At 32.9% G+C, this 27786-nt stretch overlaps 1 protein-coding gene across 3 annotated transcripts in view; it reads left to right on the forward strand.

Moving 5' to 3' along the window:
* The first annotated feature begins 1742 nt into the window (after positions 1-1742).
* LOC131956100 (uncharacterized) overlaps positions 1743-27786 on the forward strand; it is a 38948-nt gene continuing 12904 nt past the window's right edge. Inside the window, exons 1-3 of one of the 3 annotated variants that reach the window (XM_059320508.1) lie at positions 1743-1846; positions 2435-2498; positions 4304-4424. The gene's annotated coding sequence lies outside the window, so the exon portion shown is untranslated. Of the gene's footprint in view, positions 1847-2414; positions 2499-4303; positions 4425-16430; positions 16568-27786 lie in introns of those variants that run through there. The other 2 variants (XM_059320506.1, XM_059320505.1) reach the window with 2 other exon arrangements.

The raw sequence follows: 27786 nt of genomic DNA on the forward strand, positions 1-27786 counted from the left end.
TTTTGAGTTGGGGAGGGGGAGGGGCTCAGACGTTCTTACGCGGGGGGTGGGGCTTCGCCCCTACCCGAAGAATTGTATGCAAGAAACTCTTCACGCAAACCACTTAGATTAGACCAAATTGCCTTTGTATTGAATGTTTACTCGATAATCAATGACGTCATATAACTGTGTGCACTCTCTGGGTTTGAGATTATTTTCTACTCTGTGCGCTAAATGTCGACGTCATACTTCGTTTTTCGAATTACTATGCATGTTTTTAAATTGCTTGTCTTTTCTCTAGAGCGTTCTTGTCAGGACAGATAGATAGATAGATAGATAGACAGACAGCGAAACTATTATTATAGATTATTTTATTATTTTATTTATTTATTATTATTATTATTGTTACAATTTTAAGGCTTAAATATAATTTTGAAATAATTGGCAAATTAGGCATGCTACTTTCACAATTATTTATCGTAAGTTAAAACTTTAAAAGCCAAATTTAAATGGTAAGATTAGATTGCTTATCTGCTGAAATTAAAAAGCTTATCTTATACTGCTTATTTTGAAGCTAAAAAACATGTTTAAAATTAGGCCTATATGTTAAATGTAATGACGTAATTATAAATGTGTACCTGAATGTTGAAAACTCGTTAAATGGGGGGGGGGGGGCGTCTCCTGAACTCACCACATGCCTGGGGTGGGGGAAGGTGTTGCACACGTTAACAAGTGTGACATGGGGGGGGGGGTCAGGTCAAGGGTGTGTTTAAGATGTGTTGCTATAGGGGGGGGGGGCAAGTCTTAGGGTGGGGCAGGACTTGTGGTGGAAGCAGTGCTGAGGGGGGGGGGGGGGAGGGGCAACGCTTGGGGTGGAAGCAGGGTTTGGGATGGAGTGGAGTAGGGCAGGGGCCTAGGATGAGGCAAGGCGTGGGGTGGGTGGGGAGCAGAGCTTGGGAGTGTAACCCTACACAATATGTTTAAAATACTTTGCTTAAATTTAAACCGTGTTTTACTATTCAAAGTTTAAAAAAATCCTCGGTAAAATTATGTCGACCCCCGCCAACGACAATTTTATTTAATTTATTTGACCACGCTAAGTATGTAATGTCAACATTTAAGTATCTTAATGTGATCACATACATAGTATTTTCACCTCAAAAAATCAAATATAAAAGTCTTAAAAATTTCTTATTTGTAATTAATATAAATTATATGTAAAGCTAGGTAAAATATTTTTGATTCGCTACTTGAAATACAAGTACATATCTTTATGCAATATATATATATATATAATATATGAATATACATCAGGTCATATACATGTATGTGTATGTATAGGACAATATACATTGAAATGAAGGCATACTCCTGTGTGGATACAGTATGTTTTCCGAAGTTCAACCTACAGCTTTGCTATTTCAATTTTTTTAATTGTAGTTTTTAAAGTTATCTGATGTAGTGTTTTTTACTTTTTTATTTATTTATTTATTTTTTAAATTTTAATTTTTTTTTTATAGTCATAGTATAAGTTATATTTGAAGGTTGTGTGTTACTTTAGCAAACAAGAATTTCGTCGAATTAAAAAAAAAACAACTAATAACTCGTTGGTTGGCATAAATAGATTCCCTGGACATTTTGATTGGACAGTACTTTGAAGAACTGTTGCAAGTAGGTTGCAGACAACTAAACAGGTTGTTGTTGTTTCTGTCTCCGGCAGCGAGTGGGCGGAGGGGAGCAGATCTATACGAGGGTCGTGAGCAGGCTGAGCGCGCGTGCGAGCCTGGCCTGCTCACATCTGCCGTGTGGCCTGTGGCTGCCATCTACCGTGTGAGTCAGACATCTTCTCGTTCAAGTCTGCTCTTAGGTAAGTCTGCTCTTAGGTAAGTCTCTGTCTTAGGTAAGTCTATTTTAGCCTCACGTAAAGAGACACCAACAACATTCTCTTCTCATTGTATTGAACATTAAGGCGTATTTCAACAATAAATAAGAACATTTTAACAAAATTCATTGTTTAGAAGAGACAAAGATTCAGTTTTAAGCTTACACACACACACACACACACATATATATATATATATATATATATATATATATATATATATATATATATATATATATATATATATGTATATGTATATATGTATATATGTATATGTAAATATATATATATATATATATATATATATATATATATATATATATATATATATATATATATATATATATATATATATATAAGTAAAGTAGATATATTATGACCTTATTTTGTTAAGCTGGACTTGCATCATCGCTCGAAAAAAAATATCAAGAAATATTAGTGCAGATATTGCAGTGAGCCATACACGTTATTTATAGACATGTAGTTATGAGAGTCATATTTACCTTTTTGATACAATAGCATTACAGGCTATCTTCTTGTATAATTACCACAGAAACATACCATTATTTGCAGTCAGCTGGACATAATCACCTTGTTATCCTCTGACCAAGGCGACATAGGCTGACGTCAACTGCATGTACGTATCTAATTAATATATTTCATAAATGAATGCATGTACCTATCTAATTAGTTTATTTGATAAATAACTCCATATACCTAATTAATATATTTCATAAATGAAAGCATGTAGGCTACCTATCTAATTAATTTATTTGATAAATAACTCCATATACCTAATTAATATATTTCATAAATGAATGCATGAAGGCAACCTATCAAATTAATTTATTTGATAAATAACTCCATATACCTAATTAATATATTTCATAAATGAAAGCATGTAGGCTACCTATCTAATTAATTTATTTGATAAATAACTCCATATACCTAATTAATATATTTCATAAATGAATGCATGAAGGCCACCTATCAAATTAATTTATTTGATAAATAACTCCATATACCTAATTAATATATTTCATAAATAACTGTACCTATCCTTATTAAATATTTAATAAATAATAGAGTGAAGGCCTCCCTATTTTATTAAAATATTTCTTAACTAATTGACTGTAGCCTACATATCGTACTAAAATATTTCATAAATAACTGAGTGTACCTATCGTATTAAAATATTTCATAAATAACTGCCTGTACCTATCGTATTAAAATATTTAATAAATAACTGACTGTACCTATCGTGTTAAAAAAAATTCATAAATAACAGTGTAGGAGAACCTATTTTATTAAAATATTTAATAAATAACTGAGTGTACCTATCGTATAAAATATTTCATAATAAATGACTCTACCTAACCTTATTAAAATATTTAATAAATAACTGCCTGTAGCTATCGTTTAAAATATTTCATAAATAATTGCATGTACCTATCGTTTGAAATATTTCATAAATAACTGACTGTACCTATCGTATTAAAATATTGAATACATAACAGAATGTAGGCCTACATATTTTATTAAAATATTTTATAAATAAATGACTGTACCTATCGTATTAAAATATTTAATAAATAACTGCCTGTACCTTTCGTATAAAAATATTTCATAATAACTGACTCTACCTATCGTATTAAAATATTTAAAAAAATAGCTGCATGTAACTATCGTATTAAAAATAAAATATTTAATAAATAACTGACTGTACTTATCGTATTAAATTTTTTCATAAACAATTGACTGTACCTTTCGTATTGAATATTTCATAAATAACTGCCTTAGCTATTGTATTAAAATCTTTAATAAATAACTGTCTGTACCTATAGTATTAAAAGTTTTCATAAATAACTGAGTGTACCTATCATTATTAAAATATTTAATAATAACAGAGTTTACCTATTTATTACAATATTTTCATAAATTATTGACTGCACGATATTATTTTTTTTCATAACTTTACATTCTAATCATTTTACAGATTATTCTTTATCACACGTTGGCTACACATTAACTATCCTTTACATCTAAACGTTTATACCTATATAAATAATGATATATATATATATATATATATATATATATATATATATATATATATATATATATATATATATATATAGGCATATATATATAAATATATTGAGCTTTTTTATATATATCTACCAAAAGTTATAGACATGTATTTGAATATATTTTTATAGTTTAAATGTAATATATATATATATATATATATATATATATATATATATATATATATATATATATATATATATATACATATATATAATGTTTATATTTTTGTAAAATGTTTATATATATATATATATATATATATATATATATATATATATATATATATATATATATATATATATATATATATAATGTTTATATTTTTGTAAAATGTTTTAACACCATTTCCAGGAACTGCTGACGACTTTCACCAAGGTTTAAGTGGCTGAACTGTGGCTGACCATTAGTCACGTGATGTGCTAGAGTGGGTGGTGACATTTTGAAACATTTACTTCCCCAGACAACAAAGATAGTAAGTTGTTTTTGGGTTGTTTTTTTTTTTTTTTTTTTTTTTTGCACCATCCACTATGAGGCTTGGTGGGAAGGGGGAGGGGGGAGGTTAATGCAGATTTGTTTTCCTTGAATCCTCCACCAAGTGGGGAGAGTGATCTGACTAGGTCAAACATCTGCCTGCTAGTTGACTTGGCCTGGGGTGTGTTGGATGACTTGGTCTGGGGTGTGTTTGATTACTTGACTTGGGGTGTGTTGGATGACTTGGTCTGGAGTGTGTTGGATGACTTGGCCTGGAGTGTGTTGGATGACTTGGTCTGGGGTGTGTTGGATGACTTGGTCTGGAGTGTGTTGGATGACTTGGTCTGGAGTGTGTTGGATGACTTGGCCTGGGGTCTGTTGGATGACTTGGCCTGGAGTGTGTTGGATGACTTGGTCTGGGGTCTGTTGGATGACTAGGCATGGGGTGTGTTGGATGACTTGGTCTGGGGTGTGTTTGATGACTTGACTTGGGGTGTGTTGGATGACTTGGTCTGGAGTGTGTTGGATGACTTGACCTGGAGTGTTTTGGATGACTTGGCTTGGGGTCTGTTGGATGACTTGACCTGGAGTTAGCTAGATGATAATCTATAATCTGCCAAATACACCATCTTCAAGTCTATAGACCTAGTTAGTTAAAACTACAACCACCACAAAATACACCATCTTCAAGATGGATTTCACTTTGTGATTTGGTTCATTATATTATCTATAGATCAATGTAGGCATATCTGCAATCTTGTAATCATATTTTTTATTAATTAGGCGAAAATAATTTAAATGCAAAACTAAACTCAAATAACGTAAATGGAGTAACATCTAAAAAAAAAATAATTAGCATTTAGTGAACACAATAATTTAAATTTCGTTTGATCTAAAACATTTTTAAAAAAATTTAGTAAGATCTTTTTTTTTTTAATTTAGTATGATCTTTTTTTTTAAAAAAGTGTATTTAGACCTATCTGAATAATTTTTCATTTGAATATTTTTTTTCGTTAAACGATATTTAAAATAAGATTTTAAACAGTAAACAATTTAAATTATAGTGAACTAAATTCAGCAAAGTGGCACTAAACAATTTAGATCAGGTCAACTAAAAAGTTAAGATTTGGTGAAACATTTTTTTTTAGAATTGGTCAGATAAAATATTAATATAACGATAACTAAAATATTAAGATTAGGTCAAATAAAAAATTTAGTTAAGTTCAGACAAAATATTTAGATGAGGTCAAATAAAATATTTAGATGAGGTCAAATAAAATATTTAGATTAGGTCAAATAACATATTCAGTTTAGGTCAAATAAGTTAAAATAAATATTCAGATTAGTTGAACTAAAATATTTAGATTAGATGAACTAAAATATTTAGATTAGATGAACTAAAATATTTAGATTAGATGAACTAAAATATTTAACTTAGGTCAAAAAAATATTTAGATCTAGATAAGTTAAAATAAAATATTCAGATCAGGTAAAATAAAAATGTTTGAGTATGTGAACAAAATTGTTTAGATTATATTAAATAAAATATTTATAGCAGGTGAACAAGAATAATTAGATAATGTCAAATAAAATATTCAGATTTGGTCAAATAAAAAGTTTAGTTATCGTGAACTACAGTATTTAGATTATATGCACTAAACACTTTAGATCAGGTCAACAAACATATTTAGAGTAGGTGGACTAATATATTAGGAGTAGGTGTACTAAAATATTTAGGTTAAGTAAACTAAAATATTTAGAGTAGGTGAACTAAAATATTTAGATACGTTGAACTAAAATATTTAGGTTAGGTAAACTAAAATATTTATGTTAGGTAAACTAAAATATTTAGGTTAGGTGAGCTGAAATATTTAGATTACATAAACTAAGATATTTAGGTTAGGTGAGCTAAAATATTAATGTTAGGTAAACTAAAATATTTAGGTTATGTTAACTAAAATATTTAGGTTAGGTAAACTAAAACATTTAGCTTAGGTGAACTAAAATATTTAGGTAAGGTAAACTAAAATATTTAGGTTAGGTAAACGAAAATATTTAAAGTAGGTGTACTAAAATATTTAGATTGGGTAAACTAAAATATTTAGAATAGGTGTACTAAAATATTTAGGTTAGGTTAACTAAAATATTAAGAGTAGGTGTACTAAAATATTTACATAAGGTGAACTAAAATATTTAGAATAGGTGAACTAAAATATTTAGATTAGGTGAACTAAAATGTTTAGACTAGGTAAACTAAACTATTTAGAGTATGTGAACTAAAATATTTAGGTTATGTAAACTAAAATATTTAGATAAGGTTAACTAAAATATTTAGGTTAGGTAAACTAAAGTATTAAGAGTAGGTGTACTAAAATATTTAGATAACGTGAACTAAAATATTTAGATTAGGTGTACTAAAATAATGAGATTAGGTAAACTAAAATATTTATGTTAGGTGAACTAAAATATTTAGGTTAGGTAATCTAAAATATTTGTGTCAGTAAACGAAAGTTTTTAGAGTAAGTGAACTAAAATGTTTAGTTTATGTAAACTAAAATATTTAGATTAGGTTAACTAAAAAATTTAGATTAGGTGAACTAAAATATTAAGAGTAGGTGTACTAAAATATTTAGATTAGATGAACTAAGATATTTAGATTAGGTGAACTAAAATATTTAGATTAGGTGAACTAAAATATTTAGATTAGGTGAACTAAAATATTTAGATTAGGTAAACTAAAGTATTAAGAGTAGGTGTACTAAAATATTTAGATAACGTGAACTAAAATAGTTAGGTTATGTAAACTAAAATATTTAGATTAGGTTAACTAAAATATTTAGATTAGGTAAACTAAAGTATTAAGAGTAGGTGTACTAAAATATTTAGATAACGTGAACTAAAATATTTAGATTAGGTGTACTAAAATATTGAGATTAGGTAAACTAAAATATTTAGGTTAGGTGAACTAAAATATTTAGGTTAGGTAATCTAAAATATTCGTGTTAGGTAAACGAAAATATTTAGAGTAAGTGAACTAAAATGTTTAGGTTATGTAAACTAAAATATTTAGATTAGGTTAACTAAAATATTTAGAGTAGGTGTACTAAAATATTTAGTGTAAGTGTACTAAAATATTGAGATTAGGTAAACTAAAATATTTAGATTAGGTAAACTAAAATATTTAGGTTAGGTAAACTAAAATATTTAGATTAGGTAAACTAAAATATTTAGGTTAGGTAAACTAAAATATTTAGGTTAGGTAAACTAAAATATTTAGGTTAGGTAAACTTAAGTATTAAGAGTAGGTGTATTAAAATATTTAGATAACGTGAACTAAAATATTTAGATTAGGTGTACTAAAATATTGAGATTAGGTAAACGAAAATATTTATGTTAGGTGAACTAAAATATTTAGGTTAGGTAATCTAAAATATTTGTGTCAGTAAACGAAAGTATTTAGAGTAAGTGAACTAAAATGTTTAGGTTATGTAAATAAAATATTTAGATTAGGTTAACTAAAATATTTAGATTAGGTGAACTAAAATATTTAGTGTAGGTGTACTAAAATATTTAGGTAAGGTGAACTAAAATATTTAGATTAGGTGAACTAAAATGTTTAGATTAGGTGAACTAAAATGTTTAGATTAGGTGAACTAAAATGTTTAGATTAGGTTAACTAAAATATTTAGATTAGGTGAACTAAAATATTTAGTGTAGGTGTACTAAAATATTTAGATTAGATGAACTAAAATATTTAGATTAGGTGAACTAAAATGTTTAGATTAGGTGAACTAAAATGTTTAGATTAGGTGAACTAAAATGTTTAGATTAGGTAAACTAAAATATTTAGAGTAGGTGAACTAAAATAGTTAGGTTATGTAAACTAAAATATTTAGATAAGGTTAACTAAAATATTTAGATTAGGTAAACTAAAGTATTAAGAGTAGGTGTACTAAAATATTTAGATAACGTGAACTAAAATATTTAGATTAGATTAGGTGTACTAAAATATTTAGATTAGGTGTACTAAAATATTGAGATTAGGTAAACTAAAATATTTAGGTTAGGTGAACTAAAATATTTAGGTTAGGTTATCTAAAATATTCGTGTTAGGTAAACGAAAATATTTAGAGTAAGTGAACTAAAATGTTTAGGTTATGTAAACTAAAATATTTAGATTAGGTTAACTAAAATATTTAGAGTAGGTGTACTAAAATATTTAGTGTAGGTGTACTAAAATATTGAGATTAGGTAAACTAAAATATTTAGATTAGGTAAACTAAAATATTTAGGTTAGGTAAACTAAAATATTTAGGTTAGGTGAACTAAAATATTTAGAGTAAGTGAACTAAAATATTTAGATACATTGAACTTAAATATTTAGGTTAGGTAAACTGAAATATTTATAGTAGGTGATCTAAAATATTTAGATTAGGTGAACTTAAATTATTTAGAATAGGTGTACTAAAATATTAAGAGTAGTTGTACTGAAATATTTAGACAAAGTCTAATTAAGTATATAGATTGGATGAATTAAAATATTTAGGTAGGGTAAACGCGAATATTTTGATTGGGTAAAATACAAGGTGAGGTCACAACTTCTGGTTCAGTAAATTAAAATATGAACGTTCGATTAATCAGCATATTTTGGTAGAAAAAGTAATATCTTAAGATAAGATCAAATAAAATAGGTTGGTTGAATTTTAAAATTTTGGCTGGGTGAAGTAAAATATTTCGGTTGGGTGAAGTTAAAATTTTAGATTAAACCAAATAAAAATAAGTGTGTTGATATAAGATATTTTCGTAGGATAAACTAAAAAAAAGTGTTAGGATGAACTAAAATATTTTGTTAGGGTGAAATATTTAGGTTGGGTGAACTAATATAATCAAGTTGAGTGAATTTAAATATTTTGATTAGGTCAAATTTTTAAAAAAATATAGTTGGGTAAATTAAAATAATTTGGTTCGGTAAACAGAAATATTTTCGTAGGATGAACAAAAAAAAATTAATTAGGTCAAATACAATACTTAGGCTGGCTCAGCTTATATATGGACCAACATATGAATTTAAAGGTCCAAGGACCAATATTTGAATTTAAAGGTCCAAGGACCAACATATGAATTTAAAGGTCCAAGGACCAATATTTGAATTTAAAGGTCCAAGGACCAATATTTGAATTTATAGGTCCAAGATTTGAATTTAAAGGTCCAAGGACCAACATATGAATTTAAAGGTCGAAGGACCAACATTTGAATTTAAAGGTCCAAGGACCAATATTTGAATTTAAAGGTCCAAGGACCAATATTTGAATTTAAAGGTCCAAGATTTGAATTTAAAGGTCCAAGGACCAACTTATGAATTTAAAGGTCCAAGATTTGAATTTAAAGGTCCAAGGACCAATATTTGAATTTAAAGGTCCAAGATTTGAATTTAAAGGTCCAAGGACCAACATTTGAAGTTAAAGGTCCAAGGACCAACATTTGAATTTATAGGTCCAAGGACCAACATATGAATTTAAAGGTCCAAGATTTGAATTTAAAGGTCCAAGGACCAACATTTGAATTTAAAGGTCCAAGGACCAACATATGAATTTAAAGGTCCAAGGACCAACATATGAATTTAAAGGTCCAAGGACCAATATTTGAATTTAAAGGTCCAAGGACCAACATTTGAATTTAAAGGTCCAAGATTCGAATTTAAAGGTCCAAGGACCAACTTATGAATTTAAAGGTCCAAGATTTGAATTTAAAGGTCCAAGGACCAATATTTGAATTTAAAGGTCCAAGATTTGAATTTAAAGGTCCAAGGACCAACATTTGAAGTTAAAGGTCCAAGGACCAACATTTGAATTTATAGGTCCAAGGACCAACATATGAATTTAAAGGTCCAATATTTGAATTTAAAGGTCCAAGGACCAACATTTGAATTTAAAGGTCCAAGGACCAACATATGAATTTAAAGGTCCAAGGACCAACATATGAATTTAAAGGTCCAAGGACCAATATTTGAATTTAAAGGTCCAAGGACCAACATTTGAATTTAAAGGTCCAAGATTCGAATTTAAAGGTCCAAGGACCAACATTTGAATTTAAAGGTCCAAGGACCAACATTTGAATTTAAAGGTCTAAGATTTGAATTTAAAGGTCCAAGGACCAACATATGAATTTAAAGGTCCAAGGACCAACATTTGAATTTAAAGGTCCAAGGACCAACATATGAATTTAAAGGTCCAAGGACCAATATTTGAATTTAAAAGTCCAAGGACCAACATATGAATTTAAAGGTCCAAGATTTAAATTTAAAGGTCCAAGGACCAACATTTGAATTTAAAGGTCCAAGGACCAACATTTGAATTTAAAGGTCTAAGATTTGAATTTAAAGGTCCAAGGACCAACATTTGAATTTAAAGGTCCAAAGACCAACATATGAATTTATAGGTCCAAGGACCATTTTATGAATTTAAAGGTCCAAGGACCAACATATGAATTTAAAGGTCCAAGGACTAATATTTGAATTTAAAGGTCCACCATTTTATATTAACGGTCCAAGGCCCAAAATTTTAATTTAAAGCTCTAGGGTCCAACATTTTAAATTAACGGTCCAAAGACCAACATATTAAATTAAAAGTTTATTGATAAACATTTGAATAACATCAGGACTGAGAATTAATAAGTAACAATCGAATACTGTGATTAACATTGTAACCCGGGCATAAGCAGAAGAATTAACACTTCACAGTAGACGTAATAGAATCAAGACATGAATGCAGACAGTGGGCAACTCAATTTCTTTTGCCTTGGCCAAAAGTTATCGATTACTAAAGTATTGAAAACATAACATTTAGCAAAACAAAAAATGGGGAGCTTAAAATCCCCACCCCTTTTTTTTAGCTGTCAACTTATAACGTTTTAACCGGATTAAACAAGACAGATAAGCTATGTCACAGCTGGTACTAGCACCACGACCAGCTACAGCTGTAGCCACAACCACGACTAGCTACCACTGTAGCTACCACCATTACCAGCTTAAGGTGGAGCCATCATCACGAGCTTCCCACCCTTTGTTGTGTCTTAATTTTATCACCACATTTATGTCAGAGGGCTAAGGGTTGTCCTGCAGTAAACGCTAGGGTTTGTCGTGTGACAGGCTAGGGTTTGTCGTGTGACAGGCTAGGGTTTGTCGTGTGACAGGCTAGGGTTTGACAGGCTAGGGTTTGTCGTGTGACAGGCTAGGGTTTGTCGTGTGACAGGCTAGGGTTTGTCGTGTGACAGGCTAGGGTTTGTCGTGTGACAGGCTAGGGTTTGTCGTGTGACAGGCTAGGGTTTGTCGTGTGACATGCTAGGGTTTGTCGTGTGACAGGCTAGGGTTTGTCGTGTGACAGGCTAGGGTTTGTCGTGCTAGTGTTTGTCGTGTGACAGGCTAGGGTTTGTCGTGTGACAGGCTAGGGTTTGTCGTGTGACAGGCTAGGGTTTGTCGTGTGTCAGGCTAGGGTTTGTCGTGTGACAGGCTAGGGTTTGTCGTGTTAGGGTTTGTCGTGTGACAGGCTAGGGTTTGTCGTGTGACAGGCTAGGGTTTGTCGTGTGACAGGCTAGGGTTTGTCGTGTGACAGGCTAGGGTTTGTCGTGTGACAGGCTAGGGTTTGTCGTGTGACAGGCTAGGGTTTGTCGTGTGACATGCTAGGGTTTGTCGTGTGACAGGCTAGGGTTTGTCGTGTGACAGGCTAGGGTTTGTCGTGCTAGTGTTTGTCGTGTGACAGGCTAGGGTTTGTCGTGTGACAGGCTAGGGTTTGTCGTGTGACAGGCTAGGGTTTGTCGTGTGACAGGCTAGGGTTTGTCGTGTGACAGGCTAGGGTTTGTCGTGTGACATGCTAGGGTTTGTCGTGTGACAGGCTAGGGTTTGTCGTGTGACAGGCTAGGGTTTGTCGTGTGACAGGCTAGGGTTTGTCGTGTGACAGGCTAGGGTTTGTCGTGTGACAGACTAGGGTTTGTCGTGCTAGGTTTTGTCGTGTGACAGGCTAGGGTTTGTCGTGTGACATGCTAGGGTGTGACAGGCTAGGGTTTGTCGTGTGACAGGCTAGGGTTTGTCGTGTGACAGGCTAGGGTTTGTCGTGTGACAGGCTAGGGTTTGTCGTGTGACATGCTAGGGTGTGACAGGCTAGGGTTTGTCGTGTGACAGGCTAGGGTTTGTCGTGTGACAGGCTAGGGTTTGTCGTGTGACAGGCTAGGGTTTGTCGTGTGACAGGCTAGGATACGTCGTGTTGTTGTGACAATGTATCTGTAGGTCGCAGGTTCTCACACTGTTGAAGACAACATTGTAGAGCAGGCAATACACCGCGTTGTGTCGCCTGAATCTAGAAGAATCCAAGAAATTTTCTGTTTTTGCAACAATGGCCCAGTTCCCCAAATATATATAGGCTATGTTCCTTGTTCCAGCTATTTGTTCCTTGTTCAAGCTATTTGTTCCTTGCTCCAGCTATTTGTTCCTTGCTCTAGCTATTTGTTCCTTGCCCCAGCTATTTGTTCCTTGCTCCAGCTATTTGTTCCTTGTTCCAGCTATTTGTTCCTTGCTCTAGCTATTTGTTTCTTGCTCTAGCTATTTGTTCCTTGCTCCAGCTATTTGTTCCTTGCTTCAGCTAACGGTTCCCTGTGCCAGTCACCGACATCGATTTTCTCTTATTTCACCAATATAACCCGCTCGAAAACAAAACAAAAAACATTTCCGCGCGCTCCCTTAATGTATGCCTCGCTAGAAACACACCTCCGGCGATCCAGCGTGTCCCACCCCACCCCCTGACGTCAGCGCTGCTCTACTCCAATGTGCTGGCCTGTCTCTTCTCGTGCCCATCTCTTGTAGTCACGGATTGGCCGGCTGCCTCCACACCGTCTGTCGAGTATTGATCGAGGCCTAGCGATGTGTTGCACGCCGTGTCATGCGCGAGCTCTCCAATAAAAAACGGTCGATGGGCTCAATCCTTCCCTACGAAAATGTTCGGCCCGGTCCGCGCCTGCTGGAGGGGAGATGTGCAGGCAGCTCAAAACATGACCAGCTTAGTGGTCATGTTTTGGCAGGGAGACATGGGTTTAGGGCTAAAACGGTAGGGGTCAGAAGGGGTCGTCCTTGCTAAACTGAGATTGAAGGAAATATGAGTTGCAGAAGAAAGCCGGGTCGGCACGTATCACAAGTGTTGTTGTTAGTCCCCTGTCAATACTACTATCATTTCCCTACCAGCTACTGTTACATTAACACTTGGGTCTGTTAAGTGTTTCTTTCGGGTCTCCTGGGGTAAGGGGGGGGGAGTAGAGAAGACACCCCCCCCCCCTCTGAGCAAATCCATCACCTCAAACCCAGAGAAAAAATATTAAATTTAAATAGAAAAAGTTCAAAGTGATCTCCACCCCTCACCCTTGGATAAATGTATGTTGTTTTATCAAACGTTTTTATGATAACAATTAACATATAACAGCCATATTGTACCAGAGACAGCCACAAGGAACTAGAGGACAGCCACAATAAACTAGAGGACAGCCACAATAAACTAGAGGACAGCCTCAATAAGCTAGAGGACAGCCAAACTAGAGGACAGCCACAATAAACTAGAGGACAGCCACAATAAACTAGAGGACAGCCGAACTAGAGGACAGCCACAATAAACTAGAGGACAGCCACAATAAACTAGAGGACAGCCGAACTAGAGGACAGCCACAATAAACTAGAGGACAGCCACAATAAACTAGAGGACAGCCTCAATAAGCTAGAGGACAGCCACAATAAACTAGAGGACAGCCACAATAAACTAGAGGACAGCCACAATAAACTAGAGGACAGCCACAATAAACTAGAGGACAGCCACAATAAACTAGAGGACAGCCACAATAAACTAGAGGACAGCCACAATAAACTAGAGGACAGCCACAATAAACTAGAGGACAGCCACAATAAACTAGAGGACAGCCACAATAAACTAGAGGACAGCCACAATAAACTAGAGGACAGCCAAACTAGAGGACAGCCACAATAAACTAGAGGACAGCCACAAGGAACTAGAGGACAGCCACAATAAACTAGAGGACAGCCACAATAAACTAGAGGACAGCCACAATAAACTAGAGGACAGCCGAACTAGAGGACAGCCACAATAAACTAGAGGACAGCCACAATAAACTAGAGGATAGCCTCAATAAGCTAGAGGACAGCCACAATAAACTAGAGGACAGCCACAATAAACTAGAGGACAGCCACAATAAACTAGAGGACAGCCACAATAAACTAGAGGACAGCCACAATAAACTAGAGGACAGCCACAATAAACTAGAGGACAGCCACAATAAACTAGAGGACAACCACAATAAACTAGAGGACAACCACAATAAACTAGAGGACAGCCACAATAAACTAGAGGACAGCCACAATAAACTAGAGGACAGCCACAATAAACTAGAGGACAGCCACAATAAACTAGAGGACAGCCACAATAAACTAGAGGACAGCCACAATAAACTAGAGGACAGCCACAATAAACTAGAGGACAACCACAATAAACTAGAGGACAACCACAATAAACTAGAGGACAGCCACAAAAAACTAGAGGACAGCCACAATAAACTAGAGGACAGCCACAATAAACTAGAGGACAGCCACAAGGAAATAGAGGACAGCCAGAAGGCACGTAAAATCACTGCATATATCTGGTACATGTCCTATCTGGTACTTGTCCTATCTGGTACATGTCCTATTTGGTACATGTCCTATCTGGTACATGTCCTATCTGGTACATGTCCTATCTGGTACATGTCCTATCTGGTACATGTCCTATCTGGTACATGTCCTATCTGGTACATGTCCTATCTGGTACATGTCCTATCTGGTACATGTCCTATCTGGTACATGTCCTATCTGGTACATGTCCTATCTGGTAAATGTCCTATCTGGTACATGTCCTATCTTGTACATGTCCTATCTGGTACATGTTCTATCTGGAGAGACGATGGTATGTCACCCTGGGGGTCAATGAGGGTCTAACCCTCCCTTAACACACACAACCCCCCCCCCCCCCGCAACACACACACACACACACGCACATTAAAAAAAAACTCCACCCACTGCATGAAAAAAAATGTTTAAATAAAGACAGCAAGTAAAACTTGTTAAATATTCGAAGAAATAGTACAAGAAATATTAAGACTTGAGTAGGCAACAATTGTAACATTAAGCATTATTGCCAACTTTTAAATTTTATTGACCCACATAGGAAGAAGCAACAGGCACTTCTAATCCATGTAACACGGACTTGTTGCGGAAAAAAAGGGGGGAAAGGAAAGTTGTGCGCCTTTAATAAACTAATTTTTTTTTGACAAATTGAAACTGATAATACTAAGATGTTTTTTTTTAAGTAGCACAACACTAAGATTATTTTGTTTTAAATAAATAAATAATCGTGAAAAACGCCGTCTATTAATACATCAGTGTTGCATAGTAAGGGAAATAACCAAATAAATATAACAATCGAGAAAACCCGATCAGCTAAAAACTCGCTGTATTTTAGTTATTTAGGGTAATTTATCGCTTTATGATATCTGTTTGAAATCGTGGTAATAAATAGAATTTAAATGTTATCAGTGTAACTATTGTATTTCATACAGCGTTGTCTTTTTATCAATTATAGCCCATATTTACCGTCAAAACCTTTGACCTTAATCCAGTTCAATATTCTGGAAACCCCCTTCTAAAAATAGGACTGACGTTTTGAAATAACAGTACCGGTTGCCGTTTTAAAGCTGAAACTGTTATCAAAAAGCCTTTTGATTAATTTTATGCTATTTTTAACATAGTTGAAACTATAACAGACCTACTTTACCGTTAAAATACACAATTATCGAACGGGGTACCCTTACACAGGGCTAAAACATCCACCAAACACAGCGGCAATCGTTGCACTCTGTCAAACGAACGTGACCTACTTTTGAGGCCAGCCAATGGTGAGAGGTGGTGACGTCAAACTCTGGGTCATGAAGACTGGCGAGCATGTTACAACATGAAATTTCGCTCTATAGCATCCAGTCCATTTAAATTCACGGATTGCAGTGCAGAATAAAGAAATAGATGTGTTGAAAAGGAATACGTTCAAGCTTCTGGGTTAGACACAGGTTTGTTGATTTATTTGCATTGGCCAGTACGTGTGTATTTCCTCGTTTTTTCCTCGTTTTCTCGCGATGTATGAAGTAGAAAAACAAAGGCTGTAATCGGTGAGCTGTTAAATGGAATACACGCGCTTTGATCAGCGGCTTTTTAAAAAAGGCAAGGAAGACTTAGTAATACAGGGACGCTCTCTTTAGTTTTAAATTTAGTTTAACGGATATTTTCTAATGTTAATACCTTTAAAAAAAATAAGTTTTAAAACTTTTAGTGTGTACTCATAATCAAGCTAGTTGCGCGTGCAAAGTTATGATGGGTAGGGGGGGGGGGGGGTTAATTAGGTGAACAAGTCCTACAGCCCTGCTTGTATCGGGTGTTGAAACATAGGATCCAGGGGATGGGGTGGTTTAAATTAGGGGATGGGGTGGTTTGAATTATGCACCTCTTGTGAATTAATACCCAGCCCGGTTTTGTGTATTAATTAAGGTCATTGTGAGGTCGCTTTCTGACCTTAATTGGTCATCTGGGGTCAGTCAATTAATTGTCGTATAATTAGGTTATTGTTAAACGGGCTAATGAACAGTTTTAATATAATTCTATTAGCTATTCGGATCATGGTGGTTACTATAAAATATTTTCTTCCTCTAATTATAATTAGACTATTTTGTAATCAAAACCATTAGTGCACATAATAGTTTGTTTCACATAGATAGCCTGTGGTCACTATGGAAACGGTGCAATTATTCGTTGAGTTCTGTATAGTTGAACCCAGGGGTAGCTAGAACAAATATAAACACTAACACATTACCATCTAACAATTAGGAAATTGACCCCTAATTTCTCTGTCTTACCTAGATCCTGTAGGTAGACTAGACTTCAGGGGTCAAATGAGGGCAGGGTACACGCCGGTTACACACCACTATACTGTATTGGGTGCCAGCCACCTATACATAGCTATATGTTACGGGTGGAATAATTCAAGGGTGGTGGTGGTGGGGGATATCTAAAACTGGTTTAATATTCTCCTACATCTTTGATCTAATTAAATATAGCTTGAGTTGTTTAAATATTTTTATAACAAGTTTTGGTGTCTACTAAAGTATTTCTCATTTAGTAATCGTATCAAATGGTTGAAATTAAAAGTTCAATTTTTTTAGACAAGGGATCTATGAAATGTATTGAAATAGAGGGGGGGGGGGGGGCGGCTGATAAAATATTTTAAAACCTGGAAAGGGTTTAGTACACAATTTTTTTTATATGGGGCCTAGTTAAATACTTAGAGAACCCTTGGTCTGATAAATAGTTTTGAGGCTTCGTAGTCTATTTCAGTCATTGAGTGATAAATTGTATTTTTCACAGTTGGGGGTTTGTAGAAACATGGTGGGGTATTTTATTATAGTGCAATAATTTGTCGTCTAGTAATTTTTTTTTCTTAATATATGGTCTAGTTAAAAGTGTTTCGATCAGATTGTCTCGTGAAATATTTTAAGATCTGGTGGTCTAGTTAAAGATCTGGTGGTCCAGTTGAATATTTTAAGATCTGGTGGTCTAGTTAAAGATCTGGTGGTCTAGTTGAATATTTTAAGATCTGGTGGTCTAGTTGAATATTTTAAGATCTCGTGGTATAGTTAAATATTTTAGGGGTCTTGTGGTATAGTTGAATAGATTAGGGTATGGTGGTCTAGTTAAAGATCTGATGGTCCAGTTAAATATTTTAAGATCTGGTGGTCTAGTAAATATTTTAAGATCTGGTGGTCTAGTTAAAGATCTAGTGGTCCAGTTGAATATTTTAAGATCTGGTGGTCTAGTAAATATTTTAAGATCTGGTGGTCCAGTTGAATATTTTAAGATCTGGTGGTCTAGTTGAATATTTTAAGATCTGGTGGTCTAGTTAAAGATCTGGTGGTCTAGTTGAATATTTTAAGATCTGGTGGTCTAGTTGGATATTTTAAGATCTCGTGGTATAGTTGGATATTTTAAGATCTCGTGGTATAGTTAAATATTTTAAGGTCTGGTGGTCTAGTTAAAGATTTGGTGCTCTAGTTGAATATTTTAAGATCTGATGGTCTAGTTAAAGATCTGGTGGTCTTGTTGAATATTTTAAGGTCTGGTGGTCTAGTTAAAGATTTGGTGGTCTTGTTGAATATTTTAAGATCTGATGGTCTAGTTGAATATTTTAAGATCTCGTTGTATAGTTAAATATTTTAGGGGTCTTGTGGTATAGTTGAATAGATTAGGGTATGGTGGTCTAGTTAAAGATTTGGTGGTCTTGTTGAATATTTTAAGATCTGGTGGTCTAGTTGAATATTTTAAGATCAGGTGGTCTAGTTGAATATTTTAAGATCTCGTGGTATAGTTAAATATTTTAGGGGTCTTGTGGTATAGTTGAATAGATTAGGGTATGGTGGTCTAGTTAAAGATTTGGTGGTCTTGTTGAATATTTTAAGATCTGTCGGTCTAGTAGAATATTTTAAGATCAGGTGGTCTAGTTGAATATTTTAAGATCTGGTGGTCTAGTTGAATATTTTAAGATCAGGTGGTCTAGTTAAATATTTTTTTTAATCTGGTGGTCTAGTTGAATATTTTAAGATCTCGTGGTATAGTTGCATAGATTAGGGTATGGTGGTCTAGTTAAAGATTTGGTGGTCTTGTTGAATATTTTAAGATCAGGTGGTCTAGTTGAATATTTTAAGATCTGGTGGTCTAGTTGAATATTTTAAGATCTCGTGGTATAGTTAAATATTTTAGGGGTCTTGTGGTATAGTTGAATAGATTAGGGTATGGTGGTCTAGTTAAAGATCTGATGGTCCAGTTAAATATTTTAAGATCTGGTGGTCTAGTAAATATTTTAAGATCTGGTGGTCTAGTTAAAGATCTAGTGGTCCAGTTGAATATTTTAAGATCTGGTGGTCCAGTTGAATATTTTAAGATCTGGTGGTCTAGTTAAAGATTTGGTGGTCTAGTTGAATATTTTAAGATCTGGTGGTCTTGTTGAATATTTTAAGATCTGATGGTCTAGTTGAATATTTTAAGATCTCGTTGTATAGTTAAATATTTTAGGGGTCTTGTGGTATAGTTGAATAGATTAGGGTATGGTGGTCTAGTTAAAGATTTGGTGGTCCTGTTGAATATTTTAAGATCTGGTGGTCTAGTTAAATATTTTTTTTAATCTGGTGGTCTAGTTGAATATTTTAAGATCTCGTGGTATAGTTGCATAGATTAGGGTATGGTGGTCTAGTTAAAGATTTGGTGGTCTTGTTGAATATTTTAAGATCAGGTGGTCTAGTTGAATATTTTAAGATCTGGTGGTCTAGTTGAATATTTTAAGATCTCGTGGTATAGTTAAATATTTTAGGGGTCTTGTGGTATAGTTGAATAGATTAGGGTATGGTGGTCTAGTTAAAGATCTGATGGTCCAGTTAAATATTTTAAGATCTGGTGGTCTAGTAAATATTTTAAGATCTGGTGGTCTAGTTAAAGATCTGGTGGTCTAGTTAAATATTTTAAGATCTGGTGGTCTAGTAAATATTTTAAGATCTGGTGGTCTAGTTGGATATTTTAAGATCTCGTGGTATAGTTAAATATTTTAAGGTCTGGTGGTCTAGTTAAAGATTTGGTGGTCTAGTTGAATATTTTAAGATCTGGTGCTCTAGTTGAATATTTTAAGATCTGGTGGTCTAGTTAAATATTTTAAGATCTGTTGGTCTAGTTGAATATTTTAAGATCTGGTGGTCTAGTTAAAGATCTGGTGGTCTAGTTGAATTGATTAGGCTATGGTGGTCTAGTTAAAGATCAGGTGGTCTAGTTGAATATGGTAAGATCTGGTGGTCTAATAAATATTTTAAGATCTCGTGGTCTAGTTTAATATTTTAAGATTTGGTTGTCTAGTTAAATATTTAAGATCTGGTGGTCTAATTGAATATTTTAAGATCTTGTGGTCTAGTAAATATTTTAAGATCTGATGGTCTAGTTGAATATTTTATGATCTGGTGGTCTAGTTAATGATGTGGTGGTCTAGTTGAATATTTTGTTTAATCTGGTGGTCTAGTTAAAGACCTGTTGGTCTAGTTGAATATTTTAAGATCTGGTGGTCTAGTTGAATATTTTAAGATCTCGTGGTCTAGTTGAATAGATTAGGCTATGGTGGTCTAGTCAAAGATCAGGTGGTCTAGTTGAATATGTTAAGATCAGGTGGTCTAGTTAAATATTTTATGATCTGGTGCTCTAGTTAAAGATCTCGTGGTCTAGTTTAATGTTTTAAGATTTGGTTGTCTAGTTGAATATTTAAGATCTGGTGGTCTAATTGAATATTTTAAGATCTTGTGGTCTAGTAAATATTTTAAGATCTCGTGGTCTAGTTTAATATTTTAAGATCTGGTGGTCTAGTTGAATATTTTAAGATCTGGTGGTCTAGTTAAAGATTTGGTGGTCTAGTTGAATATTTTAAGATCTCGTGGTATAGTTAAATATTTTGACGGTCTTGTGGTATAGTTGAATAGATTAGGGTATGGTGGTCTAGTTAGAGATCTGGTGGTCTAGTTGAATATTTTAAGATCTCGTGGTCTAGTTAAATATTTTAAGATTTGGTTGTCTAGTTGAATATTTAAGATCTGGTGGTCTAATTGAATATTTTAAGATCTTGTGGTCTAGTAAATATTTTAAGATCTCGTGGTCTAGTTAAATATTTTAAGATCTGGTGGTCTAGTTGAATATTTTAAGATCTGGTGGTCTAGTTAAAGATTTGGTGGTCTAGTTGAATATTTTTTTAATCTGGTGGTCTAGTTAAATATTTTAAGATCTGAATGTCCAGTTGAATATTTTAAGATATGGTGGTCTATTTAAAGATCTGGTGGTCTAGTTGAATATTTTAAGATCTCAAGGTCTAGTTAAATATTTTAAGATCAGGTGGTCTAGTTGAATAGATTAGGGTATGGTGGTCTAGTTAAAGATTTGGTGGTCTTGTTGAATATTTTAAGATCTGTTGGTCTAGCTGAATATTTTAAGATCTGGTGGTCTAGTTGAATATTTTGAGATCTCTTGGTATAGTTAAATATTTTAGGGGTCTTGTGGTATAGTTGAATAGATTAGGGTATGGTGGTCTAGTTAAAGATCTGATGGTCCCGTTAAATATTTTAAGATCTGTTGGTCTAGTTGAATATTTTAAGATCTGGTGGTCTAGTTGAATATTTTAAGATCTCGTGGTATAGTTAAATATTTTAGGGGTCTTGTGGTATAGTTGAATAGATTAGGGTATGGTGGTCCAGTTAAAGATTTGGTGGTCTTGTTGAATATTTTAAGATCTGTTGGTCTAGTTGAATATTTTAAGATCTGGTGGTCTAGTTGAATATTTTAAGATCTCGTGGTATAGTTAAATATTTTAGGGGTCTTGTGGTATAGTTGAATAGATTAGGGTATGGTGGTCTAGTTAAAGATTTGGTGGTCTTGTTGAATATTTTAAGATCTGTCGGTCTAGTAGAATATTTTTGAGTCAGGTAGTCTAGTCAAATATTTGTTATGGTGCCTAGTTGGTTGAATATTTTGGGGTCAGGTAGTCTAGTTAAATATTTGTTATGGTACCTAGTTGGTTGAATATTTTGGGGTCAGGTAGTCTAGTCAAATATTTGTTATGGTACCTAGTTGGTTGAATATTTTGGGGTCAGGTAGTCTAGTCAAATATTTTTTTATGGTGCCTAGTTGGTTGAATATTTTGGGGTCAGGTAGTCTAGTCAAATATTTGTTATGGTGCCTAGTTGGTTGAATATTTTGGGGTCAGGTAGTCTAGTCAAATATTTGTTATGCTACCTAGTTGGTTGAATATTTTGGGGTCAGGTAGTCTAGTTAAATATTTGTTATGGTACCTAGTTGGTTGAATATTTTGGGGTCAGGTAGTCTAGTCAAATATTTGTTATGGTACCTAGTTGGTTGAATATTTTGGGGTCAGGTAGTCTAGTCAAATATTTGTTATGGTACCTAGTTGGTTGAATATTTTGGGGTCAGGTAGTCTAGTCAAATATTTTTTTATGGTGCCTAGTTGGTTGAATATTTTGGGGTCAGGTAGTCTAGTCAAATATTTGTTATGGTACCTAGTTGGTTGAATATTTTGGGGTCAGGTAGTCTAGTCAAATATTTTTTATGGTGCCTAGTTGGTTGAATATTTTGGGGTCACGTAGTCTAATCATATTTTGTTTATGGTGCCTAGTTGGTTGAATATTTTGGGGTCAGGTAGTCTAGTTAAATATTTGTTATGGTACCTAGTTGGTTGAATATTTTGGGGTCAGGTAGTCTAGTCAAATATTTGTTATGGTACCTAGTTGGTTGAATATTTTGGGGTCAGGTAGTCTAGTCAAATATTTGTTATGGTACCTAGTTGGTTGAATATTTTGGGGTCAGGTAGTCTAGTCAAATATTTTTTTATGGTGCCTAGTTGGTTGAATATTTTGGGGTCAGGTAGTCTAGTCAAATATTTGTTATGGTACCTAGTTGGTTGAATATTTTGGGGTCAGGTAGTCTAGTCAAATATTTTTTATGGTGCCTAGTTGGTTGAATATTTTGGGGTCAGGTAGTCTAGTCAAATATTTGTTATGGTACCTAGTTGGTTGAATATTTTGGGGTCAGGTAGTCTAGTCAAATATTTTTTTATGGTGCCTAGTTGGTTGAATATTTTGGGGTCACGTAGTCTAATCATATTTTTTTATGGTGCCTAGTTGGTTGAATATTTCGGGGTCAGATAGTCTAGTCAAAAAATTTTTTATGGTGCCTAGTTGGTTGAATATTTTGGGGTCACGTAGTCTAATCATATTTTTTATGGTGCCTAGTTGGTTGAATATTTTGGGGTCAGGTAGTCTAGTCAAATATTTTTTTATGGTGCCTAGTTGGTTGAATATTTTGGGGTCACGTGGTCTAATCATATTTTTTTATGGTGCCTAGTTGGTTGAATATTTTGGTGTCAGGTAGTCTAGTGAAATATTTATTATTGTGGCAAGTTGGTTGTATATCTTGGGTTCTGGTAGTCTAATCAAATATATTCAGTCTGGGGGGAGGCTAAATATTTTCAGAGATTAGATTTAAAAAATTCAAAAATTGAGATTTACAATCTAGTAAAATAATTGAAGACACGGGGTCCAGTCAAATATTTAGGAACACATTGCTTAGCAATTGATTTGGATACTGTGTGGTCTATTTAAATTTTTTTAGGTAAAATGGAAATAATATATTTAGAAATGGGGTCTAGTCAAATAATTCTTATTTTTTTCAGTGTTAAAGATCTGTATGCTAGTTCAATATTTTCAAGCCTGCATGCTAGTAAAAATATTAGATAAGGGGTCCACTTAAATATTTTGAGAACTAGTGGATTTCAAGGTTCCGTGGTTTTGTACAAGAAATGTCGAGGTTTCATTGTATATTGAAATATTTGAGGTGTAATGGACTAATCAAATGTTTGAGGTGTAATGGACTAATCAAATATTTGAGGTGTAATGGACTAATCAAATATTTGAGGTGTAATGGACTAATCAAATATTTGAGGTGTAATGGACTAATCAAATATTTGAGGTGTAATGGACTAATCAAATGTTTGAGGTGTAATGGACTAATCACATATTTGAGGTGTAATGGACTAATCACATATTTGAGGTGTAATGGACTAATCAAATATTTGAGGTGTAATGGACTAATCAAATATTTGAGGTGTAATGGACTAATCAAATATTTGAGGTGGTCTTAAAAATAAGTTTAAGATATATATCTAGAAGTAAAAATAATTTAAGATATAGTTTATGATAACCTATTTGGAGGTCTGATAAAATATTAAAATATATTGTGTCTGGTAAATTATTTTGACATATGGGGTCTGATAAAATATTTTAAGAACTTATGGTCTGGAAAATATTTTGAAACATGGGATCTGATAAAATATTTTGAGATATGGGATCTGATAAAATATTTTGAGAACTTGTGGGCTTGAAAATATTTTGAGATATGGGATCTGATAAAATATTTTGAGAACTTGTGGGCTGGAAAATATTTTGAGATTTGGGATCTGATAAAATATTTTAAGAACTTGTGGGCTGGAAAATATTTTGAAATATGGGGTCTGATAAAATATTTTGAGAACTTGTGGGCTGGAAAATATTTTGAAACATGGGATCTGATAAAATATTTTGAGAACTTGTGGGCTGGAAAATATTTTGAAATATGGGATCTGATAAAATATTTTGAGAACTTGTGGGCTGGAAAATATTTTGAAACATGGGATCTGATAAAATATTTTGAGATATGGGATCTGATAAAATATTTTGAGAACTTGTAGGCTTGAAAATATTTTGAGATATGGGATCTGATAAAATATTTTAAGAACTTGGGGCTGGAAAATATTTTGAAATATGGGGTCTGATAAAATATTTTGAGAACTTGTGGGCTGGAAAATATTTTGAAACATGGGATCTGATAAAATATTTTGAGATATGGGATCTGATAAAATATTTTGAGATATGGGATCTGATAAAATATTTTAAGAACTTGTGGGCTGGAAAATATTTTGAAATATGGGGTCTGATAAAATATTTTGAGAACTTGTGGGCTGGAAAATATTTTGAAACATGGGATCTGATAAAATATTTTGAGAACTTGTGGGCTGGAAAATATTTTGAAATATGGGATCTGATAAAATATTTTGAGAACTTGTGGGCTGGAAAATATTTTGAAACATGGGATCTGATAAAATATTTTGAGATATGGGATCTGATAAAATATTTTGAGAACTTGTAGGCTTGAAAATATTTTGAGATATGGGATCTGATAAAATATTTTAAGAACTTGGGGCTGGAAAATATTTTGAAATATGGGGTCTGATAAAATATTTTGAGAACTTGTGGGCTGGAAAATATTTTGAAACATGGGATCTGATAAAATATTTTGAGATATGGGATCTGATAAAATATTTTGAGAACTTGTAGGCTTGAAAATATTTTGAGATATGGGATCTGATAAAATATTTTAAGAACTTGGGGCTGGAAAATATTTTGAAATATGGGGTCTGATAAAATATTTTGAGAACTTGTGGGCTGGAAAATATTTTGAAACATGGGATCTGATAAAATATTTTGAGATATGGGATCTGATAAAATATTTTGAGAACTTGTGGGCTTGAAAATATTTTGAAACATGGGATCTGATAAAATATTTTGAGATATGGGATCTGATAAAATATTTTAAGAACTTGTGGGCTTGAAAATATTTTGAGATATGGGATCTGATATAATATTTTAAGAACTTGTATGTATATATATATATATATATATATATATATATATATATATATATATATATATATATATATATATATATATATATATATATATATATATATATATATATATAGGGTCTAGTAAAATATTTAAAGTCATGTGGTCTATCTAAATATATTGAAACCATGGGTCTAGGAAAAATGTATGTGGTCCAGTTAAATATTTTCATATTGGGCTCTAGTAAAATATTTAAAGACACGTGATCGAGTTAAATATTATTATTTTGGGGTATAGTAAAATATTTTCATATGGGGCTCTAGTAAAATATTTTCATATGGGGCTCTAGTAAAATATTTTCATATGGGGGTCTAGTAAAATATTTTCATATGGAGGGCTAGTAAAATATTTTCATATGGGGGACTAGTAAAATGTTTTCATATGGGGGTCTAGTAAAATGTTTTCATATGGGGGGTCTAGTAAAATATTTAAAGACACGTGATCAAGTTAAATATTATAATTTTGGGGTCTAGTAAAATGTTTTCATATGGGGGTCTAGTAAAATATTTTCATATGGGGGTCTAGTAAAATATTTTCATATGGGGGTCTAGTAAAATATTTTCATATGGGGGTCTAGTAAAATATTTTCATATGGGGGTCTAGTAAAATAATTGATGTCATGTGGTCGTGTTAAATATTTTAAAAACATAACGTTTATTTTTTTAATGATTTATTTTTTGAGAATTGGGGGTCTGTCAAATATTTTGAGGCTTTGTTGTGTAATATTATTTTAAAGATCTACTCTTGCGTGAACTGCTTTGATATAATTAAATTATTTTGAGATAACTGGTCTACTTAAGTGGTGTCTAGTTAAATATTTTAGTTTTTTAAAAAATTAAAAGATCTGGGGAATTATTAAATACCTTGAGTAAAATTGTTTCAGGTCTTTAGATATAGTGATATAGTTTTCAGATATGGGGGTCTACTTAAACCTTTTGAGAATTTGTGCTCTGGTTAAATCTTACATGGTCGGTTAGAATATTACAGATATTATGGACTAGTAAAATATTTTTTAGACCTGCTGTCTAGTCAAATATTTTTCAGCTATGGGGTCTAGTCAAATATTTTGAGCTATGGGATCTAGTCAAATATTTTGAGCTATGGGATCTAGTCAAATATTTTTAAGGTATGGGGTCTAGTCAAATATTTTTAATGTATGGGGTCTAGTCAAATATTTTTAAGGTATGGGGTCTAGTCAAATATTTTGAGACACGCGGTCTAGTTAAATATTTTAAGACACTGGGTCTAGTTAAATATTTTAAGACACGGGGTCTAGTCAAATATTTTAAGACACGGGGTCTAGTCAAATATTTTGGGAACTCCTGGTGTAGTGATTGATTTGTTCGGAAACTCCGTGTATTGACTAATGAATCATTTAACATAAAGAATAAAACATTTTTTTAAAAATAGATATTGGTATAATTAAATATTTTGAGGCCTGAAAGCCTAACTAAAAATATAAAAGGATCTGGATCTAAATATTATGAAACACGGGGTCTATTACAAATTGTAAGATATGGGGTACAGTGATATACTTTGAGATCAGGAAAATCATTTTGATATTTTATTTTTTATTCAAGTATTTGAGGCATTAAGATGGAGGGTCTGGTCAACTATTTAGAGACATGGGTCCAGTTAAATAAACTTAGGATGAAAGTCTAGTAATATATTTTACTACCTGGGGATGTAGTTGAATATTTCGATTTAGGCTTCAAGATATTCGGTCTTGTAAAATAATTAGGGATATGCGGTCAGGTGAGACATTTGTAAATAAGGTCTAGTAAATAATTTAGGATATGGGGGTCTAGTAAATAATTTAGGATATGGAGGTCTAGTAAATAATTTAGAATTTGGGGGTCTAGTTCTAGTTAATAATTTAGGATATAGAGGTCTAGTAAATAAGTCAAGATATGGAGATCTAGTAATAA

This window comes from Physella acuta, unplaced genomic scaffold, assembly GCF_028476545.2.
Source record: "Physella acuta isolate Inbredline_101_S28 unplaced genomic scaffold, ASM2847654v3 ptg001126l, whole genome shotgun sequence".
NCBI classification, from domain to species: Eukaryota; Metazoa; Mollusca; class Gastropoda; family Physidae; genus Physella; species Physella acuta.